This window comes from Puma concolor, chromosome D4 (genome assembly GCF_028749965.1).
Source record: "Puma concolor isolate L17-30 chromosome D4, mPumCon1.1.hap2, whole genome shotgun sequence".
Taxonomy (NCBI): Eukaryota; Metazoa; Chordata; class Mammalia; order Carnivora; family Felidae; genus Puma; species Puma concolor.
The window spans coordinates 61,457,392-61,478,883 of record NC_141679.1 but is presented as its reverse complement, the minus strand read 5'-3'; the positions used below and the strand labels follow the sequence as shown (position 1 = coordinate 61,478,883).

Here is a 21,492-nt window from a genome sequence, read left to right as displayed (position 1 = left end):
TTGGCCTTTTAGCCTCCAGAACCTCGAGTCGTTAAATTTTGATTGTTTAAGCTGCCCCGTCTGTGATATTTTGTTACGGCAGTCCTAGCAAACTAATGCAGCCCCACAGGATGGAGACTGTTGTTACCAGCGTTTGGCAGGTGAGAAAACTCAGAGGTTAAATGATTTACCCGGGGTGGGACACAGGACACGGGCCAACACTCACGGTTAACCATTATTCTACACCCATACAAGCTATCTTCCATTAGGGGGCAAAAGGGTCCCAGCCAGAGAAGGACAGAGATGAAAGGAAGCAGGGAGACCGGCATTTCTCACGACCCACTCCTCCAGGTGAGGAATGCGGGGCCCTAGTAAAATGCAAGGCTGAAGCCAGGACCCTGGCTCCTCATCTCTAGGGGGCAGCGCCCCTGCCACCCAGCTTCTACCCCTCCCCACCCCCCACGCCCCCAGGGAGAAAGTTCTGCGCCTCTTGGTTTGGCCAGCCAGTCCTGGAAGCAGCTCCCTACATTTAACTCACTTCTTTCCTGACTGGAGGGGTGGGGGTATTTACAACCCCGTGCTCCTTCTTCTCATTCACATATTTAAAAATAACATACACGTGTCCTTTCCAGATTACAAAAATAATATGTGATCAGAAAGAAAATGTAAATGGTACAGACAAGCACCAAAAAGAAAATCAAAGTCACCCATAACTTCATTCAGACAGGCCCAGCTCAAGCACCACACTTCACCCTCAGCTGTGATCTTTTTTTTTTTTTTATTCTTTTACAACTATTTGCTTTGGTCCCTCACGTTATAAAGCTTTTTCTGCAGCAGCGGTTCTCTGTCATTTTAGCCCCATCTTTCTTTTTTTATGGTGATAAAGTATACGTAAATTTACCATTTTAACCATTTGTAAGTGCAGTGTTCTGTGATATGAACCATATTCACAGCATTGTGCAAACTGTCACCGCCTTCCGTCTCCAGAACTCCTCATCTTCCCGGACTGCAGCTCTGTACCTATCGAACATTAACTCCCCATTAGGTGCCATCATTTTAAAGCTATTATTTATTATGATAAAGCTGATTTTATTTGTTTCTTATTTATATTGAAAATTGTTTGTAAAGAACTGTATAAGTAGTTTGGTAACTAAGTTTAGAGAGAAATTTATATGGTATTGGCAAGCTACTGCTAACCAAATAGCAATTAGCTGAGCAAAAGTGTCACACAGAAACTTGAAAATGTACAATTTTAGGGGCACCTGGGTGTCTGAATCAGTTAAGCATCCGACTTCGGCTCAGGTCATGATCCCACGGTTTGAGTGGGGTTCGAGCCCTAGTTGGGTTCTGTGCTGACCGCTCAGAGCCTGGAACCCACTTCAGATTCTGTGCCTCCCTCTCTCTCTGCCTCTCTCATTCTCTCTCAAAAATAAGTAAACATTAAAAGAAAAAGAATGTACGTCTTAGAGGCGCCTGGGTGGCTAGCCAGTTAGGCGTCCGACTCTTGGTTTTGGCTCAGATCATAATCTCATGGTTCATGAGATCGAGCCCCGAATCTGGCTGGACTCTGCACTGATAGCAAGGAGCCTGCTTGGTATTCTCTCTCTCTCTCTCTCTCTCTCTCTCAGTCTCTCTCTCTCTCTCTGCCCCTCCCTTACTCATGGGCATACACTCTCTTCCTTTCTCTCAAAATAAATAAATAGACCTTTAAAAAAAAGAATGTACATTTTAAAATGTTGAGAATATAGCAAGCAACATTTTTAAAGTAAACAATACAGTTGAATATTAGCGATCCCCACTGTTGAGAAAATACTCCGGTAAAGATAGACCCAGATCCTGTGCGAAAACCATACGTGAAGAGCCCCGTAACGTACCACATGCATTTCTCACCGCATGAGGCCAGAATACCCCCTCAGTGTGTGTCAAGGTATGTTAGCCTGTGCACTTGCTAAGGAGGAGGGAAGCCTTCTGCCATCAGGAGAGGGCAGCTGACATAAACTTCAGCTGACAAGACACACAGCTTTAAACACTGATGGATGCCGGCTCCCCTTGTGTGTGCTCGTGAAGCAGAGGAGACTCACACACACTCGGATGTGACACCGAGTGAGGCTAGCCCTGTGTCAGGGGGTGGAGGCAGCTGGGAAGATCCATTTTCTCGTGGAATTGCAACACCCTCCCCACCCCTTTTCTTTCTCAATGGAATAGAAGCCTTCTAGAACTCTTGTTTAAATAGTAATTGGCAAATTACTCAGTTGCTAGGCCTGGGATCTGGTCAGGGCACTGTAAATTGTGGAAGGGGGTATGGGAGGGACAGGGTTGGTGGGGGTCGGGGGCATGCCCACCTTTGCCTTCTTAAGAGGCAATAGTGTAAAATGCTTAGGACCACGGACTCTGGAAACAGACTTCCTAAATTCACATCTTGGTTTCACTTGCTAGTCAGGTAAACCTGGGCAAGAACTTAATCTCTTTGCACCTCAGTTTGTCTGTAAAATGGGGACAGTGCCTTATGTAGGGCTTCCTGTAAATAGGCTCTGAGACCCAGCTGGGACCCTCAGTCGCCAGTATTCCTGGGAGCTGGAGGACGGTGCTTCAACCATAAAGAGGAGCGCTGAGCAGAGCCTCCTCAGACTACCCTACAGGAAATAATAGGGCCTACTGTAGGGGCTTGTGGGGATGACAGAGGTTTATGCGTGTAGGGTGCTGGACATGATGGGTGCTAAATTATCACGAGGATGCTACGGAAGGGTACATTTGGACACCAGCTGCCTCCAACACCTGTGATTAACTTTGCAGGAGGTACAGGGGTTGGTGGGTCCCAATGGCACTGCTCCAGAGCCTTCTTGCAGCTCTTACCATCTTTGGGAATTCACATTCTCACATTCATATGCACCCAAGCAAATGCACTCAGGTGGACTCACATGTTCATACACACACACACACACACACAGGCAGGGGCACCTGAGTGGCTCAGTCAATTAAGCATACACACACACACACACACACACACACACACACCCCTAAATATGTGATTTACGGGTGTTCATTGTCATTGTGTGTCTAGCTTTATCAAGCTATTCCACTGGTTTTCAAACTTGTTTTTCAAGAGATCTTACATATAAGCTCAATATCATTGTCCCTCAGTTAACATTTACATTAACGTTAAAATTACATTTAACATTACTTTTTTTTTTTCTTTTAAACTTGTTCCTTGGAAGACTCCTCCATTAACCCTCCTTGTTGATGAAAAAATAAGCAAGCACATTTCTGCAGTAACAAAAATGAAGCCAAGCCTTGAACGGGGCAGCTGGCCTGGGGCCTTAGGTCGGCTCACCCCGGTCGGGGCCCCCAGGCAGGGCCCAAGGATAGCAGCCAGGGTGGCAGGTCCTGTGACAGCGCCCCAGAGGTGGGGTAGGGACAGTCCTAGCTGGGACCCAGACGCACACTCTTTATTTTAATAGCTGTGTTTGATTTTAATGTGCACGATAAAAATATAACTAGCACTTGAGGTAGCAAGATAAGGTTTCTTTTTTAGTTCGAAGAGGCAGATATTCCGTCAAGAAGAGCACAGATGGTACATGGATCCTGCAGAAACCACGGAGGTGATCCGCACATCATGGTTGTTTCTTCTTGCGTTCTCTGTCTCTTAAAAGGCATGTTGGTCGTCCTCTCCCAAGGTGAAGAAATTAATCATAAATGAGTGGGAAAGAAAGAGAGAGAAAGAGAGGGAAAGGCAGAGAAAGAGAGAGAAACCAACAGAACAGTGGTTTCCTTGGGCAGTCTGCCTGGTTACCAAAGCCAGCCAACGGTACTATACTTTTGCACATGAGATTTCTGTGATAGGATTAATGTTCTTTCTGTTTAAGGCCCCTTCACCACATTCTGTGTGCTTTTAGTAATAAAACAAAATGGTGTTTGGCCAGGGGATGGGTGTCCATTAAACAGACAAGAGCCCGGCTTCTTTGGGTAAGCTGCTGGTGGTGGCTGTTGAAACCTGCCTCCCTCACTGGACCCCAGACAGCACGGTGTGTCGAATCTTGCACTCAACCCCACTGTGCCATCATCTTGACTCCAAGTACTTGGTTAGTTTTATGATGGAGGCTTCTTCTACCCACTCCTTGAGGGGGGGGGGGGTCTTTCTAAGATTCACCTCTATGAATGTTCTCATGGTCTGACCTATATTAGAGTCTCAGCTGATGGTCAATGAGCAAATACATCAGATATTTTTGTCACCACCTGTCCCCCACCTCTTCAACATCTCCTAAGGGCTTTATCATAGTAGATATCCAGGAAAGACTAGTTAGCTGGTTGGATGGGTGAGTGAATGGGTGGGGGGAAGGGCAGGTGGGTAGATAGTTGGAAGTTTGAATGGATGAGTGAGTGGATGGATGGATGTGTGTGGGTAGGTGGATGGAAGGCTGGGTAGATGGATAGATGGGCAGGTCAGTGGTTAAACAAAGATGAATGAATGGGTGAGTCGGTGGGAAGATAGGTGGGTGAGAAGGAATGAGTGGGTGAACAGCAGGCCTAGAAGAGGTAATTGCAATTCATATGTGTCTGCTTCATTCTAATCAAAGCACATTTTCTCTGGGAGGATCTACAGAGGTGATGGCCCTGATGTCTTGACTCCTTTTCTGTACAAGTCCTGACCTCTAGAAAGTGTTTGCTGCATTTTCTGATGTGAGACCCCATCTTGTCATCTGACTCATGGAAATACATGTTTCATTTCATGCCATTATTCTCCACTCACATTTCACCCTTTCAGGGATTGGGCCTCATTAAAAACTGTCCTCTACACAGTTCCTCTTTGAGGAAGTTCCTTGTTAGGGCATTTCTGCTGTGAAATATATCACACCAACTGATGTGAGTGCCAACCTGAATGCTAAAGACCGTTATTAGCAGATTTAGCCTAGAGATGTTTCAGAGTTGTCAGTTCTGATGTTCATAGGATTATATTTTCAAACATCATCACACATCCTCTATGACAGACTTGATTACCGTGATGAACTAGTTTTCTTCCTTTAAGAAATGTTCCAGTTGCAAAAATGACTCTGAAAGCTTTGGTTGAAAATGCGGGGCAAAACTGAAGTGACACTGTCTCATTTGGGTGGCTGTTTACTTTCCTGGGATAGGCAGCCCAGTGTGGCAGAAATAGCACTGGACATGGGGTCCGCAGACCTGGGTTCGCATGCTGTCCCCTACATCTTAGCAGTGGTGACCTTGGGGAGGTCTCTAATCTTTTCATTCTCTTCTGCAAAATGAGACCAGTGATCAAGAGCCCCTTGCTGGGTGGCTCTGCAGATGAATTAAGGAAGGTGCACTACAAACTGTAAAGGGCCGTGTATGATTGAGGGATCCCCAGTAGAAGAAGGAAGAAAGCCATAACTCATCAATATCATTTTATTTATTCATCTTTGGTTCCCAAGTCTTATTCAGGAACTCATACAAAATGTCCGGATAAATGAATTTTAATCCTCATCTTTCTCCTCTTCCTCATCATGGTTAATCCGGAAGTGATGCAATTCGTAACTCTCTTTGCTATTAGCAACTCTGCACAACCAATCATGTAGATTATTCTTCTTCAGATGTTTTTTTGGCAAGATGTTCAAACACCTCTTGGAAGAGGGCACCTCAGTAATCTTGCTCTTACTCCTTTCAATGGTTACAACCCCTCCACCGAGACTCTCAGCTTGGCCACTCACTTGGAGTCTCTCTTGAAGAAACTGCTCAAAATTGGCAGCATCCATGACCCCCTCTTGTACAGGGTGGGTGCAGTCGAAGGTAAACCTCAGAACTTGCTCCTTTCTTTTTCGACCCCCTCCACCACAAGCTTTTTCATGGGCGCCATCATGGCGGCAGCATATATCACTTTATTTATGTATGTATGTATGTGTGTATGTATGTATGTATGTATGTTTTGGCTTGAACAACAGGAGAAATCAGATATTTATAGGGGAAAGATTAACTGTATGTCCAAGAACTAATAAAATACCCTTCTGAGCCATGGAATTATTACCAGTGATGAAACCAGAGAATAAATACCTGGCACAACTGCTGGGAAGTGACTGTTTCCCTTTGCTCATTCACTTCTTCTATAAATATTTACTACCACCTACAGCGGAAGGACATGGGGAGGGGGATGCTACAGATACAGCACTGAGCAAGGCAGATTTGTTTCTTGTACCAGGGAAGAGATGGACACTAAACACATACTCATGTGAATAACTATTTGAATATACATTGTGGAAAATGCTTTGAAAGAAAGCCATGGGGTGTGTTGAGAACTTATAGCATGGAGGCCTGACAGAGGCTGGGGATCAGAAAAGACTTTCCTAAGGAGATGACTTTGAGCTGAGGTTCAAGAATGAATAGGAGCCAGCTAGAGGGTTGGAAGGGCAGCCGTTAAAAGTAGTTGTTATAGAGCACTAATGACATAGAAGATTGTTCACAATATATTCTTCAGTGTAAAGGGGGAAGGTTACAAAGGTTTTTGTGGTAGGGGTGCCTGGGTGGCTCAATCAGTTAAGCATCCTGCTCTTGGTTTTGGCTCAGGTCATGATCTCATGGTTTGCGAGTTCGAGCCCCACATTGGGCTCTGTGCTGACATCTCAGAGCCTAAAGCCTGCTTCAGATTCTGTGTGTGTCTCTCTCTCTGCCCCTCCCCCACTTGCACTCTGTCTCTCTCTCTCTCTCCCTCTCTTTCTCTCTCTCAAAAATAAACACACACACACACATATATATATATAAACTATATATATATATATAGTTTATGTATATATATAGTTTATATATATATATATATATATAAACATTTACTAAGTAAATGTTATATATAAACATTTACTAAGTAAATGTTATATATAACATTTACTAAGTGCCCAAAGTATTGAGTTTCCTGGGAGCAAGCCCTGCCTGTGAAGGAGATGTGCTTAGTACCACTTATATATTTATATATATAAGCATATATATATATATATAAACATTTATGTATATAAATGTTTACATATATAATATATAAAACAAAGGTTTTTATGGTAGATCCTCACTTAAAAAAAACTTTTTTTAAAAAATATAATTTATTGTCAAATTGGTTTCCATACAACACCCAGTGCTCATCCCAACAGGTGCCCTCCTCAATACCCATCACCCACTTTCCCCTCTTGCCCACCCCCCATCTACCCTTAGTTTGTTCTCAGTCCTTAAGAGTCTCTTAAGGTTTGCCTCCCTCCCTCTCTGTAACTTTTTTTTCCACTTCCCCTCCCTCATGGTCTTCTGTTAAGTTTCTCAAGATCCACATATGAGTGAAAACATATGGTATCTGTCTTTCTCTGCCTGGCTTATTTCACTTAGCATAATACCCTCCAGTTCCATCCACGTTGCTGCAAATGGCCAGATTTCACTCTTTCTCATTGCCAAGTAGTATTCCATTGTATATATAAACCACATCTTCTTTATCGAGTCATCCATTGATGGACATTTAGGCTCTTTCCATAATTTGACTGTTGTTGAAAGCACTGCTATAAACATTGGGGTACAAGTGCCCCTATGCATCAGCATTCCTGCATCCTTTGGGTAAATTCCTACTAGTGCTATTGCTGAGTCATAGGGTAGCTGTATTTTTAATTAAAAAAAAAAAACTTCTTTTAATCCTCACTTTTGATAACCAACTTTTAAATACATAAAGACTAGAAGAATGTACTCCAAAATGTTATCCAGTGAGTGTCTCTGGATGGAACTCTTTCTCTTTGCTTATTTCTCATTTTCAAATTTTTTGCAGTGATTATATAGTACTTTAGGTCTTGCTTAAAAAAAAAAAGGGAAGACTTAAAAATAGTATTAAAATAATATTAACTTTAAAAGACCTAGACTTTAATCCAGTCTTGGCCCTTACTAGTCAAGGGACTTTAGCTAGTAAGCCCTTGGACTCACTTTTCCCATCTGTACAATAGGATGTATGAACACTCAGCTCCTAGGGTTGTCATGAGGACTAGATGACACATTGCTACCTGGTTCAGTTCCTGGCACCTGTAGGCTCTCAGCCATTATTAATGCTCTCCTCCTTTCTGTCCCATATATCTTAGAGGGACCCTGATTCTCACTTAGAAATAAATGGAGCAGGGAGCGGAGAAAAGGGGGAAGTAGACATCAGAGAGGCCTTGAACATGTCCTGCTCTCGTGTGAGCCTCGAATTTCTGAGGCTGGAGGAACTTCTTCCTCCTCAATGGCAAACTCTAGTGAGTTGGATCCCCACTAGTTGGATTCCAGTTAACTGAGGGCATATCATGTAATTTAATCTTGAGTATGTAGAAACAACTACGTAGGGTCTTGCCTAACATAGACCAGAGGCCAGCTTGAAAAACTCTTGAGACTTGAAACCTTAGGGCACATACAATGAATGCCTGTTGTGATAGATCAGCTCTAGATTGTGGCTGTAGCAGACTTTTGGTGCAATAACATCAAGAATGCAGAATTTTATATGTGCATATGTATGTGTCATATACATACATAAACACGTACGTATATATTTTTACAGGGCCACCATATGTGATAAAACAGTGACCTAGATTCTCCCTCAGGCACACGGGATCTTTAGTAGGCCATAAGTAGTGGTACTCAATCCACATAACCACTATCATTCCCCTTTAGTAATTTGGCAGGATTCCTGCAGTGTATACAGGCTCTATGGTACTTTCCGAAACGCACCAAAAAAATTCTCTGTTCATCCTCAGATCTAGTAATTCTATCAACTAGCTTATGAAGAGCTGCCTCAGTAATCCACATTTAATGACCTTAGCCACCAGACAGCTGTCTTGGGAATTAAAGTCTCTTGTGAACAGAGTATCCTGAGGTTCTAAACTTCAGTATAATGGAAACGTGTCCTATTTCCCCCCAGCAGTAGGATGTGGAGAAGATGCCCGGCTTGGTGTCTTCTCCTTGGGCTCACACTCCTCACCCCAACTTTTGTGAGCAGTGACCGTAACAGGCAGTGGGACTTATCAGATGATCCCCCCCCCCCCGACCTCCACTGGACAGTCAGTGGATGTCAGCTGGGGCTGAGCTCTGGGCTTCAGTTCATCTGTGAGATCATGGGGATGTTGCCTGACATGGTCAGAGAAAGGGCTCTCTGATCTCTAAGGCCTCGTGGGACTCCGAAGTAGTGAAGGAGAAAAGGTTTTCAAGATGGAAACCAACCTTTACTAAGCACCTGAAGTACCGAGTTTCCCAGGGGCAGGTCCTGCCTGTGAAGGAGATATGCTTGGTACCATTTTATAGATGAGGAAACCCAGTTCAAGAGACTGGGTAGCCTGCCCACGTTCACAAGGTGGGAAGTAGAGTCCAGGTTTTGGGCCTGATGGCAGCCACTTCAAATGCCCTTTGTTTTTTTTTTGGTTTTTTTTTTTTTGTTTGTTTTTTTTTTACACCTTTGTCTACTTCCCCACCTCCCTCAGTGGAATCCTTTGGAACCTAATTCGCACTCTCACACCCGCCATGTTTCTACAGAAAAATCTATACAGGTATCATTTCGACTTTTCCCTCCACCTGCTAAGCTCTGCCGACTCTGTGAATTCCCAACTACCACCTCTCTTCTCTCTCTCCTCTGCTTCTCATTTATTCTGGCTCTCACTTTTTACACCTACCAGATTATTCTTCCTAAATAATTGTTGAGCGTGTTATTCCTCATTAAAAACTTTCCATGGCTCCGCACTGCCTATAGGATAGAGCCTGGCATTTTAGGAGCTTTACCTCCAGCCATAACCTGTGTTTCCAGGTATTTCTCCTCCTGCTGCTCTTCATACAAAAGGGATATTAGCTAGTCTTCCACACACACATCGGATTCTCAACCTTCATAGCTGCACTTTTGGCAGGGGTGGGCTTTCTATCATCTTCTCAACCTTTTATCCACTTAACTACTAATTTTTGAGAACTTACTATGGACCAAGCACTGTATTGGAATCCAGGAACACAGCAGTGAATCAAACAAACAGAAAGCCCTTCCTTCAAAGAATTTACAACCTAGTACAAGGAGAGAGTCAATAATCGACATATTGAATAAGTAAATTATATAGTATGTTAGAAGGCAACAGTTGCTATTTAAGAAGGAAGAAGAAAGAAATATGCAGGAAGGGAAGGAGAATTAGAAATGGCACCAATGGAGGGGGAGCAAGGAGAAGTTTAAATGTGCTTTTTTTAAAAGTTTATTTATTTATTTTGAGAGAGAGAGAGGCAGCGCAAGTGGGTGAAGGGCAGAGAGAGAGAGGGAGAGAAAGGATCCCAAGCAGGCTCCGCACTGTCAGCACAGAGCCCGGTGAGGGACTTGAACTCACAAACTGTGAGATCATGACCTGAGCCAAAACCAATAATTGGACGCTGAACTGACTGGGCCACCTGGGCTCCCCAGGAAGTTTTAAACAGGATGGCCAGAGGAGGCCTCACTGGGAAGGTGGTGTGTGAGAAAAGACTTGAAGGAGGTACAAGAGTGAGCCATGCCATGTCTGGGGTAAAAGTGATCCAGACAGGTGGACCACCAGGGTGAAAGTCTAAGTTGACAATGTCTAGAGTACTGGGGTAGGGGGAGCTTCCGGCCAAGACGGAGGAGTAACAGGAACTGGATTTACCCTCTTGCCTTAAGCAGCTAACAAACCAGTGAAATCATGTGTGACAACAGTTTTCCGACACTGGATTACAGACAGCAGAGGAGAGTGACTCCTGAGAGAAGGGACACAGAGGACGTGAGCCTTCGGATTGCCCAGCTTACTGCCTGGAGGGTTTCCAGGCGGCAGCACAGGAAGGACGGCCCACACAAAGCCCCGCAGTCCACCAGGTTGACAATGTGAATGGAGACAGAGTTGAAAATTTGAATTAAGAGAAACCAAGGAGGCTAGAATTTGCAGGCAGAGTAACGGAAGGGAGAGAGCCACATGAGAGGGGAGGGCGGCAGAGCTTCAAGGGGCTGCTTCAAGTCTTCAGCTGTGGACTGTCAGCACCTGCTGATGTAGTGAGGGAACCGCCTGAGACTAGAGAAAGCATGAGCAGAAAGGAACAGGCAGAAGGATCCTCGGAGCTCATGCAGGGCCAGGAACCATCCATGTTCACACCAGCCAGGTTGGGAAACCTTCATAGCGCATGGGGAGATCCTCAGAAGGTTACTGTCTCAGCAGTTGCGGTAAAATCAACCCTAGACTAACGGTGGCTCTGGTCCCAGCTGACAAAGCTTAGAAGAAAGCCTCAGAAAGGTCAAGCTCATTTCAAGTAACTTAATGAGGTCCCAGACAAAGCTTTAGAACATTTAAAGGAATTTTAAAAATATCTAGCACCCAACGAGGGGTCTGATGTCTAATAAAAAAATTATCAAGCAGGCAAAGAAGCTGGAGTGTGTGGGAAATGCAGGGAGGCCACTGTAGCCGGAATGGTGTCAGTGAGGGGAGAAGCACAGACACCATCAGAGAAATCAGAGGCCATATTTTATGGGTCCTAGGAAGCTCTTGGCTAACTGAGTAGTCAGGAGAAGATGTTTTCTTTCTTGCCTCCCCTACCAGAGGGAAAAGTGCCCCTGCTTTGTTCCAGACTCCCTGGGCACCATGGAGCCATTGGCCTATCCCTTGCAAGGTAGCCTTGAGCGCTCACCTGCCCACTACCAGCCCTCACACTGTACTCCCCAGAGTATGGATTCAACGCAGAAGCAGGAAGAAGAGGAGAGTATGGAAACAAAGGAAGTACTGAAAGAAGGACATTTCCCATTGGGGGCAATAAAGGGCCTGGGGACCTGCTTCAGTCCCGCCTTCCAGTCTCAGATCCAGCCCCTCAAAGATGTGTGACCTTGGAAAATCTTCCTGACCACCATCACCTGTTTGCTTGTTTGATTAAAATTAATAATTGAGTGCCACCTACTTCTAAAGAGAGTTTGAGGCACCTTTCGATTACAGGCATATACACAGCAAGGCCATTGAAACAGAAGTCAAAAATTTTAAATCATACAATGTGAGGGCGAAATACATTCCAAAAACCTAGGCTGGTATAGTGAACTTAATGATGAATTTAAATGAACTGGCTGCCAAGGGATAAAGAGAACGGAACCTCATTTTCTTCATGTGCAAAATGGGATTAATGAGCTCTGCCCAGCCTACCCCAGAGAGATGCCATGAGGATCATCAAGGCTGTGGATGAGAATGTGTCACTCAGGACTCTTCTGGCACAAGTAATAGAAAACCGTCCCTCCCCAAAGATACCGGTGAAGTCCAGGATGAGGCTTCTCCATCTCTCCTCTCTGGGGCTGCTTTCTCCTCTGCCAGTGCCATTCTCAGCCTCTGCACACACAGTTGCTTCTGAATCCCACATCACAGCACCAAGTCCAGCAAGACAGGGAACCGGTTTCCCCAGTAATGCCAACAAAATCCCTGGAAGTGAGTCCTCTGTGTGTTGATTGGCTGACTTGGGTCATGCGCCCATACCTGAACCAATCACTGTAACTAGAAGGCTGCACTGATTGGCTTAGTCTAAGTCATGTGATTCAGCCCTGCATAGAGTTAAGTTTCATGAAACTTCAACAAGTCAGAGTGGGGCCAGGTGGATCTCTGGGTGGCTTTTGTCTCTTCTCTGTCTCTCCTCCAACAGATCCATTCTCTGCCCTTCTCTGTGCCCTGGGAAGCTGTTGCCATGGTCGACGTTACCCGGGATCCTTTGTCCTCGGGGTTTCTGGCTGGATTTAGCCAGTGGGGAGTGCAGACAGGAGATTGAAAGCCACCGAGGAGAGAGAGAGAGGTCAGGGGGCAGCCCCCAGCCTTGCTTTCGTATCTCTTGAAATAGCTGTGCCCTCCCTCCAAGGCTATGGCTTCTCTGCCTCCCACTCTTGTGAAGTTCTGAGGACACTATTTCTTCCCTTGCTCCTCTGTTCCAAGGCATATAACAGCTCCTGCCATTGTTAGTCTATGGGCACAATGCTGTCTTGGGTCTGTTCCCTTAATCTGTTCCCTCACTCTATAGTAGTCCTTAATAAAGTATCTTCCTTGGAACCATCCAGGGTGAATTCTCTTACTTCCTGTGACCCTGTATTTGTTATCTATAGCTTCATAACAAATTATCCCAAAGCATAGTGACTTAAAGCAACAATAAAGATTTATTATCTCACATAGTGTCTGTGGGTCAGGAATTCAGGAGTGATTTAGCTGGAAGGTTCTGGCTTGGGGTCTTTAATATATGTAATTGCAGGCAGGATGGGACTAAAGTCATCTTCAGGCTTCCTGAGGGTGGAGATTTGCTTCCAAGATAGCTCCCTGCCATGGCTGGCTTACTAATGGTGGCTATTGGTGGACTTAGTTCCTCACCACATGGACCTCTCCATATGGCTGCTTGGGTGTCCTCATCACGTGGTGGCCAGCTTCCACCAGCATGAGTAATCCAAGAGAAAGCAAGGCTAAGGCTGCAGTGTCTTTATATGATCTAGTTTTGAAACCACACTCTGCCATTTCTGTAATATCCTACTGGTTACACAGACCAGCCCTGTTCAATGTGGGAGGAGACTGTACAGGGTGTGAATACCAGTAGGAGAGAATCATTGGAGCCATCTTAGAGTGTGGCTATCACAGCCCCTGAAAACGTCATCTCTAAATTGAAATCAGGGTACTATTATCATTCAAATGGGGATCAGTTGGTGATCAAGAAAAATGTCCGCTACAAAATGTTCGACAGCTATAAACCAGGTGCAAATCCTCTTGATAATAAGGAATTATGTCTCAAATTCACCAGCTGGACCCATAAGTTGAACAGGGGTCTTAGAAGAGCCCCTCAAGCCTAAGCCAGAAGTGGAAGGGAAGAGAGAACCCATCTTAAGCAAAAACATTCCTCCATTTATCTTTCGGAGCTTCAGCTGGCCCCACTCCAGCTCTGAAAACAGCTTCAGACACCCACCTCATCCACGCCTGGCATTCCACAGCCATCATTCTGTTTCTGCTGCTAGAAGTAGCTTCCTGACCCCCCAAGCCTGAGTCCACCTCAGTAGGTGGGGCCACCAACATCTGCCCTTCCCTCCCTTTCTGGTTTTGCCCCTGCTGACTCCTCTTTCCTTCCCAGGAGAATTGGTGGAAGATTTTTTAAATGATGGAAGATTTTTAGGCTTAGCCCATGAAGCCAAGTGAATAGTCCCCAAACCCCATATGGAGCCATCTGGGTCTCTAATGGGGGAGCTGAGCCAAGAGGGAGAATGGGTTCTCAATCAGGCGCCTTCCTGCCAGCCCAGCCCGCTCTTTTCAAGGTGGGAGGTGGGACTGGTGACTCATCGGGACTGAGCTGAGGGCCACCAGGGCTGGGAGGAGCCTAGGAGACTGCCACATACATATGCCCTCACGTGTGTACACGCATGCACATACACATGGAAGCTCCATCTCTCAGTTCAGGGATGACCAACCTCAGGATTTCTTCACATTCCTGCAGGCTTGTGCTTTCATGGTTCTGCTTGTGCTGAATTCATTCAGGATTTGGACCAGCCCATGATCCCTGAGGTTTTCCTCAGCTCTGGGCCCCATTGACCCATGCAGGAAATTCAGACCCCTCCTCCGTTATGACAGCCACACAAAACAAGAACAAACGGACCTGAAAGCCATCCCCTTTACAAGGACTTGTGAGGGGTTCCAGTGAAGGTTTGGGGCCCAAGCAGAGAGGGTTTGTACCAGAGAATATAATTTGAGTGACTTTGAGTTGGACCTTACTTACTCCTGACCTTGTTCCTGCTCGCCACCCTCCCCGTCTTAGGGGCCATTTCCTTCGTGGTGGTCTCTCCGGGCCTCCCACCCCTCTTGGGCCTCCTTCTCTGCCGAGAAAATAGCTCCTTCTGTTCCCCTCGCTGACATTCTTCCTTTCTACCCAGGAGGCTAATCAAGGTTCCTTCCTAACCAAGATCATTTCCTCCTAGGAGGAATTCTGGGCCCAGCTTTCAGATAATACGAACTTTATCTCCTTACACACTAGGAAACTACTCCTAGGAGACTAGGAGACCGAAGTAATTAGGGGATAGAACCCAGGCGGCCGCCTCCCAGCAGAGTGCCCTTTTTGAGTTACCTGTCCATGAGCTCCACAGTCCTGCCCATTTTTCCCATAACCTTACTCTGCAGCGCACTCCTCGCTCTGCCCGGCCACCCTGCAGCTCGAGCCCGCTGCCCTTGCATCTGGACCACTGCTGCACCAGCTGCCTTGTCTGAGCCCTGCCCCACCCCCTCCAGGCCAGTCTGCAGCCCACCCTGGCCAAAAGTGAAGATTCTGACAGATTGCAAATTGCACGTCTCAGACTTTCAGGTCGGCTGGTCAGCAGTTTGGTTTTCCTGGTGGAGACTAATCTATTTAACAAAAATAGAACATACAGTAAAGCAAAATTAAGTATTTCTAATCGTGGGGATGCTTGCATCTGCAAATGACCAGGAAAGAAGAGAGGTTGGGGCTGGGGGCAAAAAGCCTGGAGGAGGGTCTCATGGTGTGTGACTTTAGAGCTACAGGGCTCAGCTAGCCATCCCGGAAGCTGGGCAAAGACCCCACTCACTGGCTGGGGCAGCTCCCTTCTGCCGACTGTGCAGGTAAGGAAGGAGTGCACCACCATCTGTCTGCCAAACCAGAAAGCCATTCTTCACGTCGCCTTCCCCAGCCCTCAAATGCGGCATCTCTAAGCCCTGTGGATTCCACCTCGTTCCCATCTTTTGAATTATGGACTCTTCTACAGCTCTGTCACCCTCATCTCTCACCTGGATTTCACACAGCTTCCAACAGGCTTCCTTGCATCCAGTCCCCTACCTCATGCCCGTCCATTTTCCACACAACACCAAAGTAGCTTTTTTTCCTCCAGCTTTATTGAGCCATAATTGATAAATAGGATTTTTATATACTTGAGGAGTACTCCTTGATGATTTGATATACAAATACATTGCCAAGTGATCACAACAATCAAGCTAATTAACATACCCATCACCTTGCTCTTTTCTTTTTCTTTTCTTTTTTTCTTTTCCTTTTCTTTTCTTTCTCTTTCTCCTTCCTTCCTTCCTTCCTTCCTTCCTCCCTCCCTCCCTCCCTCCCTGCCTCCCTTTCTTGCAACAAGAACACGTAAGATCTACCCGCTTAGCATTTTTCAAATATACAATACGATATTGTCATGTGCAGTCACCGTGTTGTGCATTAGATCCCCAGAACTTACTCATTGTGCATAACTGAAAGTTTGTACTCTTCGACCAACATCTCCCCATTTCTCCTTCCTTCCAGCCCCTTGCAATCACCATTCTACTCTCTGTTTCTATAAGTGTGACTATTGTAGATTCTACACAGAAGTGATACGAGACAGTATTTGTGTTTCTGGATCTTGCTTATTTCATTTAGCATGATGTCCTCCAGGTCCATCCATGTGGTCACAAATGAGAGGATTTCCTTCTTGTTAAAGAGGGTGTTGGACTTGTTACTTCCTGGTTTATAATAACCTTTCTGTGGCCCCCATTTGCCACATGAGGTCCAAAGCCCTGCCTGATGTGGGCTCTTGCCATCCTTGCCTCCACCAACCTCCCTGCCCCTTGCATACCACCCGCCAGCCACCTTGCCCTTCCTTCTGGTCCTTCATAGAGCCAAGCTCTCTCTTGCTTCCAGGCCTCGGCATATGCTTTTCCCTCTGCCTAGCACATTCCTCTCTCATCCTCTTTGCCCAGCTAACTCACACTCATCCTTTTCTGTCCCCTCCATGCCCTTCCTTGAGAGAGTGCCCTTCCTTTTGTGCTCATACCTCTGTACCCACCCTCTCCTGCCTTGTAAGTATCTCTCTCTCTTTCTCTCTCTCTCTCTCTCTCTCTCTCTCTCTCTCTCTCTCTTTTTTGCCTGTCACCTTCATTAGACTGGGAGCTTCTAGAAGACTAGGACTTTGTGGCTTAATCATTGCATTTCCCCAGGGTCTAGCATAAGCATGCCCTGTCCCAGAGTAAGCTCTCAACAGACACAACATATAGCAACTGCTCCCTCATTTTCTGTGAGGAAACTGAGGCTGAGAGGAGGGAGCATAATTATGGGCAAACAGGGGCTGGTGACAACCCTAGAACTAGAACCCTGAACCTCCCCCTCTGAGCCCAGAGCCCCTTCTGGCTTAATTGTTCAGAAACAGTCTCAGCAAATGTCATTCGGCCCAGGGAACACAGACCCCCAACCCGACAGATTGCAGGGGTATCTGGATCTCCCAACCTGTGATAACCTTTGGGTCTTCACCTCTGCTTGGGCTGCTCATCTCTCTCTGTCCAGAGCTGAGCGGAGCCGCGCAGTGTGGGAGCTGAAACGACAGATAAGCAGTACAGGTCCCTTCTCTCCAGCTCTTCCCGCTCTGTTCTGAAGCCCCCTGCCCCATTTCTGAGAAAAGATTCTCATCCACCCCTTGTGCAGGTAAAGACTAAGCATTTGGGGGGCGCCTGGGTGGCTCTGTCAGTTAAGTGTCCGACACTTGGTTTCGGCTCGGGTCATGATCTCGTGGTTCGGGAGATTGAGCCCTGTGTTGGGCTCTGTGCTAACAGTGTGGAAACTGCTTGGGATTCTCTCTCCCTCTCTACCCCTCCCCTTGCTCATGCTCTCGCTCTCTCTCTCTCTCTCTCCCAAAATAAATAAACTTTAAAAACAAAAACCTAAGCATTTTGCATTCCTCCTCACATTTTTACTGTGGAAGCCTGAGAGGACTGGCCTGGCCACCAATGGGCTGGAGCTGGATCCTACAGTCTCCCAAGAGAGCCAAGAGCCATTTGTTAAATTGTCAAGAATTGATGGACCAGTTGTTAAATGGTTGAGAGCTGGAAATCTGCCTTGGTGGGAGTATTTACACCATAGAAATTCCCAAACACTACAAACCAGGACCCTCCCCCAAAGAGCCCATTGTTAAACATTTATCAACACATCTCTGACTAGCTATCTTCCTTCCCCCTACCTACCACCTACTCTACCCCTGCTCCCTCCCCTCAACCAAGGCTGCTTGGGACTCACTCTGATCCCTGCAAGGAGCTCATTTTCAAATCAGTGACCAGTTCTTGCACAAGGGGGCAGGGTAGAATGTAGTTAGAAGCATAAGCTTAAAGTCAGACAAATCTAGAGTGAATCCCAGTCCTGCCTACAAGTCGCGTGACCCCAGGCAGATTTCTTACCCTCTCAGCACCTCCATTTCCTCATCTGTAAAATAGGGATAATAATAACACACAGTGCATCCGACTGGGGTTGTTGTTGAGAATTGATTAATGAGGAATAACCCCAGAAAAAAAAATCTCAGATATTATACACAAATGTTTCAGTGGAGCTAAAAATAACTTAAAGGATGTTATCTCTGCGTGTTCTGCAGAGGGAAACCTGAGAACAGAGCTGAGAAAGGACTTGTCCCAGGTACACTTCCTAGAAAATGGCAGAGCACAGCCTGCTTCTGTGTCTTCAGACCCCTTGTTGGTTGCTCTTTCCATTATTCCAAGTTGAGGGGGAAATGTGCTATGCTTGCATAGATCTCTGGCTCTTATTCACAAAAACTCAAAGCTGTCAGTAAAAATTAATCTATTCCAAGAGGGAGTATTATTTTGTTGGTGATGATGTTGCTATTTTTGCCTGCAAAAAAAAAAAAAATGTGCCTTCTTATAACATCTTTTCAAAAAAACTTTTCAGTAAAGTTTTCCTGTTATGAGAATAATACATACGCATCATAGGATAGTGGAAAATATTGAAACGTAAAAGGAAGAAAAAGCCATAATCACACAACCTAAAACCAACGAGCGTTTAACATTTTTATTTGGTAGGAGTGATTTTTACATAGTTGTGAGTATACTATAAATATGATTTTTACCCTTTTTTTACTCACACTGTGTTATTAGTTAGGATAAATAACACCAGCTGCTATAACAAAGATATCTCAGAATCTTAGTGGATTGACACAGTAAAAATTGATTTCTCTAATATGCAAAGTCCAAAATGGATGTTTCTGGTTGGTGAAAAGCCTTTCCATATGACGATTCATGAACCCAGGCTCTTCCATCTCGGGTCCCCTCTGTTCCTTAGGCCTCAGAGTTCACTTTTCAGTGAATCCAGTTGGCAGATGGGGGCAGTGAAGGAGCATGAAGGACATTATGGGAGGTTTTTACGAGCCAAATCTGGCACACCGTATGCCACTTCTACCCACATCCCATTGGCTGGAACTATCACATGGTCACACACCTAACTATAAAGGGGGTTAGAAAGTGCAATTTAACCATGTGCCCAAGAGGAAAAGGAAATGGATTTGGTGAACAACTGGCCATTGTCTGGCACAATCACAAATCACTTTTTCCACTTTGCAAATAACTTTTTTGCAACGTTTGTAACAGAATGCTCAAGTGTGTGTAATTCAGATCGGCGCCCCTGGCATTCAGAATTGAGCTCAGCATCCCTGATACAGCCTGTAAGGTTCCACATGACCTTGCACCTCTCTGCCTTGCCAATCACATTCCCTGCTCATCTCCTCCTCAGGTGCCTCTTTCGGCTCCACCGGGATCTTCAGCAACTCTTGTTTCTCATCCTGTCTCCTTCCTTGGGAACTTCGCACTTGCAATCCCTCTTCCCAGGACCCTCTCTTCCTCACTCTTAGCTAACTCCTTCAGATCTTGGCACAAATGCCACCTCTCCAGAAAAGCCCTCCTTGACCCCCACTCTAAGTTAGGTTCTTGCTGTAGTTCTCTCTCGTAGCACCCTGTTCTTTTCCTTCATCTCACTTAGTGTAGTTTGTGAATACATATTTATCAGTGCATTCACTGTTCACTGTCTACATTTCCCGCCACGCTACAAAATCCACGCGATTTAGGACGGTGTTGACATTGCTCACCCTTCCTAGGGTGCCTGTCTAGCACGTGCCCAACAGGTGTTAGGTGGTAGTTGATTGAATGCATGTTATCATAATATCTCATAACGTGTCCATCACAGTTTACTTGGCGCTTGTTCTGTTATGTGGGCATTCTGTTCATTTCTGATATTTTGCTATTCTAAACAAGCCTGACTCTTGCATTGTAACTGGAAGGAAAGGATTTGGTCCTGCTTCTCTTGGCCCATCCACCCAACCGTCTTCTCTTCATCTCTCTCCTCTCCCCTGTGCCCAGCCCTGCCTTAGGCTCGCTAGCTTTGTGACTGATCACCATTGGAACCCTTTGGACCATCAGATCACGGTCCCTCAGAAGGGTGGCTGTGGGACAGGCCACACCTCCCATCCTGCCCCTCCTCTTAGTTCCCTGCACACCCACTGCCCAAAACTCAATAGATTCATCAAACTTTTCTCCAGGCTTGGACCTATAAAAAGCATTTTCATGTAAGAAAAGTAGTTCAAATAGAATGCAAAATATGACTTATATTAGTCTAAGGCACAGGCAGAAAAAAAGTATTTTTCACCTTTGTAGAGCACGTGGGTAGACATGCACAGTTGTTTGATATTTCTCTTTTAATCGGCTGTCCTTTGGAAAACAGAAGGCATCTTCTTCAAGCCTACATGATGAGCAACTCTATGCCTTTTTAAAAATTGTTTTAATGTTTATTTATTTTTGAGAGAGAGAGAGACAGACAGACAGACAGACAGAGTGTAAGTGGAGGAGGGGCAGAGAGAGAGGGAGACACAGAATCCAAAGCAGGCTCCAGGCTCTGAGCTGTCAGCACAGAGTCTGACACGGGACTCGAATCTACAAACTGGGAGATCATGACCTGAGCCGAAGTCAGATGCTTAACTAATTGAGCCACCCCGGTGCCCCAGCACCTCTACCCTTGATGGAAAATCTGACCAGCATTCAAGCCCCAGTATTTTCTCCAAGTCCTCATGGTTCATTTGAAACCAGCGTTGTCCTGGTTGGAGGGCTGGCAGCAGAACAGTCCAAGGTGGGCTTGGATCATCTATGCAGACAGCAGTGCGCTGACCAGGATCTCCTGTCCCCCTTCGGTTTCCAACTCCTTAGAGATTCTGCTGCCTGTGTGACATGTCAGGGCACATCTTGTTCCCTCAAAGCACAAATCAAGCAGTCAGATGAGCATGCTTGTTCACACCTCCCAGAGACCAATCAACTGCCAGGGACAAGAGTGTAGTTAGGGTCATATTAAAGATGGAAATTCTTCCCTAAATGCACATGACCTGCAGAAACTATGCCCCTTAGTGAGCCTGGGGCTCCAGGGGGTTAGGCTGAGATGAGCAAGTCTTCATTCTGTCCAGCCTCCAGCTCCAGCCCAACATCAGATCATGTCTGGGGCTGGGCATCCCTAGCCCCTGCTGTGAAATTGAAAGCAACCAAAAAGAAAGAAAAGAAAAGAAGAAAGAAAGAAAGAAAGAAAGAAAGAAAGAAAGAAAGAAAGAAAGAAAGAAAGAAAAGAAAAGAAAAGAAAAGAAGGAGGGAAGGAAGGAAGGAAAGAGAAAGAAAGAAAGAAAGAAAGAAAGAAAGAAAGAAAGAAAGAAAGAAAGAAAGAAAGAAAGAAAGAAAGAAAGAAGAGTTCCAGTGTAGGACTTGACCTATACAATTCATAAACTGCTGTTGGAACAAAAAA

General features: G+C 45.6%; 1 protein-coding gene and 1 pseudogene across 1 annotated transcript in view; one reads left to right on the top strand and one right to left on the bottom strand.

The window, feature by feature from the left end:
• GABBR2 (gamma-aminobutyric acid type B receptor subunit 2) overlaps positions 1–21,492 on the top strand; it is a 349,107-nt gene that overhangs the window by 219,664 nt on the left and 107,951 nt on the right. The window lies entirely within an intron of this gene.
• LOC112860729 (large ribosomal subunit protein eL22 pseudogene) lies at positions 5,445–5,824 on the bottom strand (annotated as a pseudogene).